Source organism: Chenopodium album, chromosome 15, assembly GCF_948465745.1.
Source record: "Chenopodium album chromosome 15, dcCheAlbu1.1, whole genome shotgun sequence".
Taxonomy (NCBI): domain Eukaryota; kingdom Viridiplantae; phylum Streptophyta; class Magnoliopsida; order Caryophyllales; family Amaranthaceae; genus Chenopodium; species Chenopodium album.
The window spans coordinates 9,117,968-9,127,755 of NC_137848.1; the positions used below are offsets into that span (position 1 = coordinate 9,117,968).

Consider the following 9,788-nt stretch of genomic DNA (forward strand, 5'->3'; position numbering starts at 1 on the left):
TACTCAATATATTATTGAATAATATATTAATTTTTTCAAACCATTTAAGAATCTTTACTTTAATGTAATTGTATTTGTATGCGAAATAATGAAATATGTATTGTTCCCTTTGTTACTTTATGTACTACCTCCGTTAACTATTATTTGCAACAAAGGAATATTTTATATCTCACAAATAATACCCCTTTGTTGCAAATAATAGTTAACGGAGGTAGTAGGTATTTTGACTTTTGATTTGTGCGCTTATTTTGCTATATTGGATGATTTATAAGAAATATACTATGTATATATTTTTTTTGTTGACGAGATAAATATGGTCTTGGATACTTGACTTTGCCACAACTTATAAAATTCATTATATCAAGCTGTTATAATTTATTAATGACTAAAATAAGCATTAGCAAGTATAAAATAAAATTGCAAATTTTTTGTTATTCTTCTCAGTAAAACAAGTCGATGCATGAGCACAAAAACGGGTACCTATTTTTCAACCCAAACTCAAATTCGATCAAACTCCATAGAAAGTCTCTAATGTGATTAGATGTTATAGTTGGGATTTTCTCTGCAACCTGATATGAGCATTTATATAGTAATTGTCACATAACTTTTGTACATGATATCATCCACGAACTGAAATAAAGCTTATCTTCAAGAATGTAGAGTGCCAAAGACACCTCAAAATTCGATAAAACAGGACAGATTTTATTAAGATAAACTCTCCTTAGCTTGTCAGCAAGGATTACATGACTAACATCTCAGTTCATTGTAAGCGAGAGAGGACTTAGCAATGAATTGTGCAGCACTATTACATAATCTATGACAGAACGAGAAAGTACAGAACTCAAACTTCCTAGCAATGCTAAAAGCATCTAAAACAAGAATCTGAACAGAGGACTTGATTTGTGCTATCTGGAGAAGCTTGTGTAAGGTACTAAGGTAGGCCGGGAGCAAAATAAGTCGATTCCTCTAGCTCCGAGTCTCAGCCAGCTGCATAGTTGTAATAATGTTACATTCGATACAATCATATTAAATTTATCATAGATACGGACATACAGTTAATAATATTCTATAAAGATCAACAAAAAATTGAAACAGTAAAGAAAAAAGATTAAGAACTTACTGGGTTTAAAGCCTCCTTTTAAATCTAGCAATGCTCAATGAGACCATGACATAGAGCATATCTTTCATGTCATTAAAGAATTGAAAAAAGGCATGTCTCCAAGATCTTTTGAGCACCAATGTTCCACAAACTCCCCAAAATCCTATGATAAATCCGATCACAACACTTACGTACAACCCCAAGAAAAACATCTTGTCATCATCACTGTCATCCTGGGGAGTAGTATTATTATCTCCATTCGTCGAGTCGTGGTGTGGTTGATCCCAAGAGCAATTCGAGAGAGGAGCTCCACAAAGTTGAGGATTTCCAGCATATACTGAAGCATTGAAGCCTTGAAGTTGAGTGCCCTTCGGAATTTCTCCAGAGAAGTGGTTGTTTGACAAATCCAAGTTGCTGAGAGAGTTCAAAGCAGTGATGCTTGCAGGGATTTCACCAGAGAGGTGGTTGTTTGACAAATCGAGAACTTCTAAAGCTGTCAATTGTCCAATTTCCGGTGTGATGTTTCCAACCAAACTGTTGCTTGATAAGTTCAATGAGACTAGACCTTGCAGAGCTGAAATTTCTGTGGGAATTTTGCCTTCCAACTTGTTGTTTGAAAGATCAATGAGCTTGACTAGTCCTAAAAACTTCTCAAAGCTCCTTTCTTTTTGTTTCCACATAACCGTTGAAACATCAGTGTATACATTAATGGGCATGGATGAATATACAATCAGAAACTTTAAATACTGCAATGCTGGAATTAGATCAGTTGCATTTCTCATTGCTGTAAGATTATGAATGCAATTTGGAATGGTTCCACTAATTTGGTTGCCAGCGAGATCTAAGATTTGTAGAAAGGGCAATTGACAGAGGCTCAAAGGTATTTCTCCAACAAAATTATTGCTTCCAAGACTAAGAACACTGAGGTTTTTGTAAGTACTCCCAATACCTGGCAATACATGCCCAGTAAAAGAATTATGAGCAAGATCAAGATAAACCAGGGATGTGCAATCCTCTAATGACCTTGGAAGTTCTCCAGAAAAACTATTGTTGCGCAAGTGCAAGGAATTTAATTGCTTCAAGTAACTAATGGAAGGTGGTATATTACCAGAAAAGTTATTGTTCTCTAAATGGAGAAATAATAATTGGTCTAAATTCATCCAGCAATCTTGAAGCTTTCCGGACAACAAATTATTTGAGAGATCAAGATTTTTTAGACATACTTGCTCTCTAGGACACAAAAAAAGAACGGGATCAGAAAACCTATTGTTATTTAAGTACAGTGAAGCAAGGTTTGTTGGAAATGTTGGTATTGCACCTTCAAAATTGTTAGAACTCATATCTATTACAAGCCTCTCATAAAGAAGTGTGATTGGTAATTCAAAATTTGGAAGTGTCCCATACATCATGTTATGAGATATATTAAGATAAGAGAGGTTTGAAGGCAATGTGAAAAAATCGGGAATGGTGTCTGAAATTCCAGCGGCAGAAATATCAAGAAAGAAATAATTTTTTTGGCTTGCAAGCCACTTTGGAAAGATCGGTCCCAATCTGCAGGAACTTAATAATATAGTATCCAGCTGGAATGGAGGAACCCAATCGTCTTCAATATCGAGCACCAGTGCTGGATTGTTTGAAAGGTCTAACTCCGATAATCTTGACAGATTTGAGAAGTGGATGCTGGAGAGAGTATCATGCAGAGAATTGGAAGAAAGATCCAAGGTGTCGAGCATTGATAGTTGCCCCAAACGAGGACTGATGGTTCCATTCAAACAGTTACTATCAAGAGATAATTGTTGTAATGATGAGAGTGTGTCAATCGTGTCTGGAATTGAACCCCATATTTGATTTTCACCAAGATCTAAATACAGTAAGGACTTGTTTACGCAACCTGCTAGTGTTTGGATTATGTTGGGAAGCTCATCGATGATGTTAATTTCATTCAAGTTGAGTGTTTGTAAATGACACAAATTGCCAAGTGTTTTAGGAAATTGCGAGGACTCAAAATTATTTGATGAGAGGTCGAGATCTTGGAGAGATAGTAAGTTTGAAATTGTTTCTGGAATCGGACCTTGCAATGTATTGTTGGAAAGGCCCAGATAAGAAAGAGCATGCATATTTCCAAGTGCATTTGGAAGGGAACCTTCTAGTTGATTACCAGAGAGATCTAGATATGAAAGATTATGCATCTTCCCAAATGCGTTTGGAAAGTGACCATCAAGTTGATTGTATCTAAGATCAACAAATGAAAGATGAGTATCGATACCACTTAAATTAAAAAGCCATTGGAATATTGATGAATCATTAAGACCATTCATAGCAAGATTAAGATATGAAAGAGTGGTTGTGGAGTTTTTGTATGAAAGTGGCCATGGGACTCTAGAGGGAAGGATACAAGACTCCAGCTGAAGAACCCTTAAGAATTGGAGGTTGTTCACGATTTTTATCCACTCTATGGCTTTACTGACTCAAGTTGATATATTTTAACAGTTTTAGATGTGAGAGCCACGACAAGTTTTTGACAGAAAGGTCACCGACGTATAAATGAGTGTCAAGATCAAGAGAAAGCAAGGAGGATAGATTACCGAGCTGGTGTGGAATTTCTCCACTGAATCCAGTGTAGGATAAATTAAGGTATTTCAAACTCACAAGGGAACCAACAAAACTAGGGATGGGTTGGTTTTGGAAATTGTTGAGGCTGAGATCCAAGTAACTCAAATGCTTTAAATCAGCAAGGGAAGAACTCACTTTACCTTGCAAACAATAATCATCATCCTCAACACCACGAAGGTCGAGCTTGATTACATGGCCAGTTCGGTTGCTACAACGGATGCCCCGCCATTGACAACAGTTTTTGTTATCATCATCATCTCCCCAAGAAGACAGCATCCCGCAATGATCGACTTGAATGCCCTCTTTGAATTTCAACAAAGCTTCTCTCTCTTTCTCAATACACATGACGTTGTTGGGGTGGCTGCTAATGGTATCAATCCCATGAGCAACACAACTAATAAAGTAGGAAAATAGAAAAGACCAACAAAGGAGTTTATGAGAATTCATTGTCACCTTTCTTTGGCTTAGCTTGCCTAGATAGATCAATGAATATTTGTGCTAAACATACGTATGTGCTAAGCATATATAGAATTTTGTAGCGTTAAATTAGTCATCACCTGAATGATAACAGTAGCATTAGAATTGTACTGTAAAAATTATCATACACCTTCACGGAAAGTTACAGCAAATGACAATAAAAGATTAAGGAGTAGACGTAGAAATTTTTTGCTCAAAAGAAATTTTAAAGTCAGTTACTTTTTACTCCGTACATCAATTTGGATGAGTAAAGCATATAGAGAGCCAAGAAAGTAAAAACCATGTTTGACTGGTGATGATTGTACATACGAATTGAAATTAATAAAAGCTGTAAAACAAATCCAACTCATGTAATTAATGTACCCAAATTAAAGTTTCAATTACCCCAAACCCTCTTTCTAAATTTCAGTCATTATTTTTAGGAAAAAAAAATGTGTTATTTATTTATTTTAGTACAATGTACTACGTATTATTTATTTCTTTTATTTACTTTTAACCAACCAAAGCTTACCATCTTATTATTACGGTGTTATTTCAAAAAAAAAAAAAAAAAAAAAAAAAAAAAAAATCTAATTATGGAGTAATTTTTTTTCACAGAATGAATATGTGTAAAAGGCAAATGAGATGTTTTGATTGGAAACTAGTTTTGTCCCCGTGAAATGCACGGATTTATAAAGTTTTTGTCCCCGTGAAATGCTCGGATTTATAAAGTATGATATAATAATAGTCAATTGAAATAGAGTTGATTAAAATTAAATGACTTATGTAACACTTTTTTATTATGATATTTAAATTTGAATTTAATAATGTTTACTTTAAGTTTTTTTAATAATTTTTTTTATTTAAAAAAAAAAAAAAGAAGAGCAATTTGGAGGAAAATTTTTCATAAAATCATGCGAAGTGTTCCTCTGGTGATTAGTTTAGTATATACTCAATAGTATAGTTACCAGTATTATCTTAATTATAAGCTTGTATTCCATATAATTAAGGATGATAGCATATGTGCCTTTTTTTTTTTTTTTTTTTTTTAATTTGGTGCAAGAGAGGGGCGCCCCTAAAAAGATAAAGACACACACAAGCAAAAGGAAAACTAGAGCAAAACAAACCAAAAGAAACAAAAGAAAACCGAAAAGAAAAACGAAAATAAAACCACACAAAACATGTGCCATTTTTTGTATTGTGTAATGGAAGGAATTGAAAACATAGCTTGTGAGAATAAGAGACGTGTGGACTTTTTTTTTTTTTTGAGAGGAAATATGAAACATCTTTTGAATGGTATGAAATAAGAAAATTGGTGTTCTAGCATGAATTTATCATGGTTTAAGAATGGTATGAATATGATTGCATTGACTTCGTTTGATTGATATATAAATGATATGCATTTAATTTCATTATTTCATTTCAATTTGGTTTCTGTTAATTTGGCATTATTAATTGTCTTTTAGGTATTTGCTAATCACCAATAATCATAACTTAATACTAAAAGCGAAACAAGTGATAACACATGTCTAGTTAAAAATTTTCCCTCCAATTTTTCTTTCCTTTTTTATTTTTTTTTTATTTTTTAATTTTTTGTCTTTATTTTATGTTTTTTTTTATTTTTTCAATTTTCCAAAAAAAGTATTTATAGCCTGTAATACTCTCTTAATGAAATATTCTTATATGTATATATTACAGTAATTTTTGTAATATTCTCTAATATTTTTATAATATTCTCATGCTAATATTATTATTAGGAAAAGTCTTACTTCTATAATAATCTCATGCTAATGTATTTTTTTTTATAATAGTATTTGATGATTTATTATGTTCCTTAGTTTACTTATATATTATAATAAAAACCTACGACTAGCTCACTCTTTTTTAAAAATTTGATTTTTACATATAAAAAAATAAAGTGTTAATTAAACTTGTATAAACAAATGTGTATGTCAAAATTGTATCAACAAAATATGGATATGATAAGGTATATAGTATGGGTTCTAAATAATCAATAGCCGCAATTTTTTTTTCATATTTATAAAGTCTAACGCATCAATAGCCTTTACATGCATCATTAACCAAAAAAATAAAATAAAAAAGGGTAAAATAATTTTTTTTTTTTTGAAGTTTGTAAATGTAATTCTTTGTTAATATATAATTGTAAATTAATGTTATAGTTTGTTAAATAATTTTATAAAACTCGTGCATGGCACGGGACTTAAACTAGTGTGGCACTATGAGAGAGGAGCATTTGGGTTTAGTAAATTCAAAAAAAATATAATAGTGGGTTTAGTAAATTCAAAAAAAATATAATAGGAAATAAATACGTATTAATATGTTTATTTAGTAATAATTATTTCAATTCGTTAAAAAAAATTAAATTGAACAAAATTAATTTAAATTCACTAAAAACAATTTTAATTCAACAAAAATAAGGTAAAGTGAACAGGTCGTTAGTTTTGTGATTATTGTGAAATTCATCTACATATTTTATAATATATTGTTTGTACAGCTTTTAATATGTAACTAGTTTTAGGCCCGGGCGATGCCCCGGGTCATTTTTTATATACTTCCTCCGTTTTTATTTTATTGCACCATTAGGACTTTTACACTATTCACTTAATCTTCTTTGACCATCATTTGTGATATATACATTAGGAAAAATATAGTCATGTGGGATCTAGTTAGATTCGTATCGAACTCTACTTTTCAAATATTAAATTTTTATAATTTTTATAAAAGTATAATCGAAGATATTGATAGCTAAAGTAATGCATTGGCAAGCGTGAAATCACTTATGGTGGAATAAAAAAAGAACGGAGGAAGTATAAAAAATTATAATAAATTAAAGTGAAATATATTGGTGGTTTTATAATTTAATAAAATATTATTGATTTTTTCAAAATTTATTATGAAATATGCAATAACCTAACTTTAATACTTCATATTTGTTTGTTTTATTTGTTACAGGAATCTTTATCTACCATCATATACTTTTGTAAACAAATGTTGAGGTTTTAAAATCGCTATATATATAATTTTTTTCTTCAAAGTAAACAAATGTTGAGGTTTTAAAATCGCTATATACTTTTGTGTTACATATTTTAAATACATAGTACATATAACCTATATGAATTATGGATGAGTAAACGAAAGAATGAGATTATATAAGTTGAATTAAAAGTTTAGAATTTATGAACATAAATTTTTTGTGAGGAAACATTGATGATCGATTTTAATATATATGACATGAGTCACATGACCCCACATCATTTATTAAGTCACGACAACACGTGGCAAGAATCATGACATGTGGCATGATTACAATTCTTGCCATGGGTTTTAATATATATATATAGACTAGTTTTGTGCCCCGTGCGTTGCTCGGGTTGTTTATTAAATTTTGAGATAAATTTTAAATCTATATTCAAATTTCAAAATATATCTCTAATACAAAATTACTTAGGAATTGATGTACTTTTGTAACAATTTAAACTATATACTTACCTCTGTTTTTTTTAGTTGACACGTATTCCTTTTTAGGAATTTTTTTTTGTTGACATGCATGTTTCCTTTTTGGGTAAGTTTTATACCTTGTTTTTTAAGTGAACCTTACTTGATTTATCATTCTCTCTCACTCTCTCTCCTCTCATGTGTGCCTAAATTGAACGTGTCAACTAAATAGAAACGGAAGAAGTATGTAATAAACATGTAAATGACTAATAATAATAGGAAAATGTTATACATAGCCCTTAGGACTACATATAAGCATTAAATTTACTTGAAAATCGTAAACAGTTAAGAATTCATCAAAATATAAATACTAATAACACTGATTTACGCGTGTTTTTGTCATGAATTCCTAATTTTATACAATTTCTAAGAGTATATTTAATACTTATATATAGCCCTTAGGGCTACATATAACATTACCTAACAATAATAATAATCACTAGTAGAAAATATCAAAAAAGCACCCCCTAATTGGCACCGGTTCAGTCCAAATCGGTGCCAAAAATGGCCTACAAAATTGGTGGGAAGCTGAACCAGAGTAAAAGGCACCGGTTCACTTCAAACCGGTGTCAAAATCATAAAGGCCACCGGTTTGAACCGGTGCCTTTGTGAACCGGACCTTTAATTATTTTTTTTTTAAAAAAGCCGGCCATTATATTTACTTATAATTCTAAAAAACTTATCCTTCTCTCTCATCTCACTCCGCCTCTTTACTCTCTCCTCTCCCTTCTCTCTCCTCTGCTCTCCCTTCTTTCTCCTCTAGTTCTCCTTCCCAATCTCTTCTCTTTCTCTTCGAGCATCTCCGCAACAACAACAACAACACCACCGCAACAACACCACCGCAAAGCCGCCGCCACCACCGTAACATCAACACCACAAATTTCGATGTTGTAACTCAATTTCCTCATTGTTTTTCGATTTCTGGGTTAATTTTCGGTTACAATAATCGATTATTGGATTAATGCATGCGTTTTTGGGTGTTTTTTTTATGGGATTGTTCGAAGTTGAATATTTTGGGTTAATACAAGTTGATTTGGGTTTGTTCGAAGTTGATTTTGGGTTTAATTGATTTGATGAGTGTCTTCGAAATTTTTTATGGGTTTCTTCAAAAACATTTTGGTTTAATCCACCACGAACACATGCATGAGCAAGGTTTGGAAATAATTTCTTGATTTTAATTTGATTTTTTTTTATTTTCTGGGTTGTTAACTGATTTTCGAATTTTCTTTTATTTTAATCGATTTATTTTTTATTTTTTATTTTAATCGATTTTAATTTGTTTTTTTAAGTGATTTTCGATTTTCTAGTTTGGTTAATCAATTTTTAAACTTATTTTAATTCGAATTTTTTTTAAATTTCTGGGTTTTTTTTGTCACATTTTTTTTTATTTTCTGAGTTTTAATTGGTTTTCTGGGTTTTATTTTTTGGGTTTTAATTGATGTTCTGGGTTTTTGAACTGATTTTCTTTTCTTTTTTTTTCCGATTTTCTGGGGTTTTGAACTAATTTTCTTTTTTTTTTTTCGATTTTCTGGCTTTTTTTTTTTATTTTTTTCGCAGCTAAATCATGTTAATCGATTCATTTTGGTTGTTTTAATTGATGCAGGTATATGGATTTAGATCTAAAATCGAAGAATCAACATGCAAGTATATTGATTTAGATGTTGTATGGGTTTTTTTTTATTGTGAAGTTGTAATTTTTTTTTTATTTATATTGAAATTTTTTTTATTTATATGTCGTAATTTTTTTATTTTGATTTAGCTGTTGTAATTTTTTTTTTGATCTATACTGTAAATTTTTTTTGATTATATATATATAATGAACAGATTTGATTATATTAATATTTTGGCACTTTTGGTTAATACAGATTTGGTTAATACAGATTTAATTTTTAAGTAAAAAAAAAAAAAAAATTTGGCACCGGTTAACCGGTGCAAAAAATAGTGAATTAAATTTTTTTGGGATTTTTTGGCACCGGTGCCTTTTTAAACCTCTTATTGGCACCCCCCACATTGGCACCGGTTCAAACCGGTGCCTTAAGCCGGGTTTGAACCGGTGCCAATTTCATTTTTCACGTAGTGAATATTGGTATTTTTTTTAGAGTTA

General features: G+C 30.9%; 1 long non-coding RNA gene and 1 pseudogene across 1 annotated transcript; one reads left to right on the plus strand and one right to left on the minus strand.

Annotated features, from left to right (window-relative positions):
* Window positions 1-681: 681 nt before the first annotated feature.
* LOC145581824 (receptor-like protein EIX2) lies at window positions 682-4,174 on the minus strand (annotated as a pseudogene).
* A 4,172-nt stretch (window positions 4,175-8,346) lies between these two features.
* LOC145581825 (uncharacterized) lies at window positions 8,347-9,412 on the plus strand. Its single transcript, XR_014099690.1, has 2 exons — window positions 8,347-8,836; window positions 9,288-9,412. It is a non-coding gene; the product is annotated as an uncharacterized LOC145581825 (long non-coding RNA).
* Window positions 9,413-9,788: the final 376 nt, after the last annotated feature.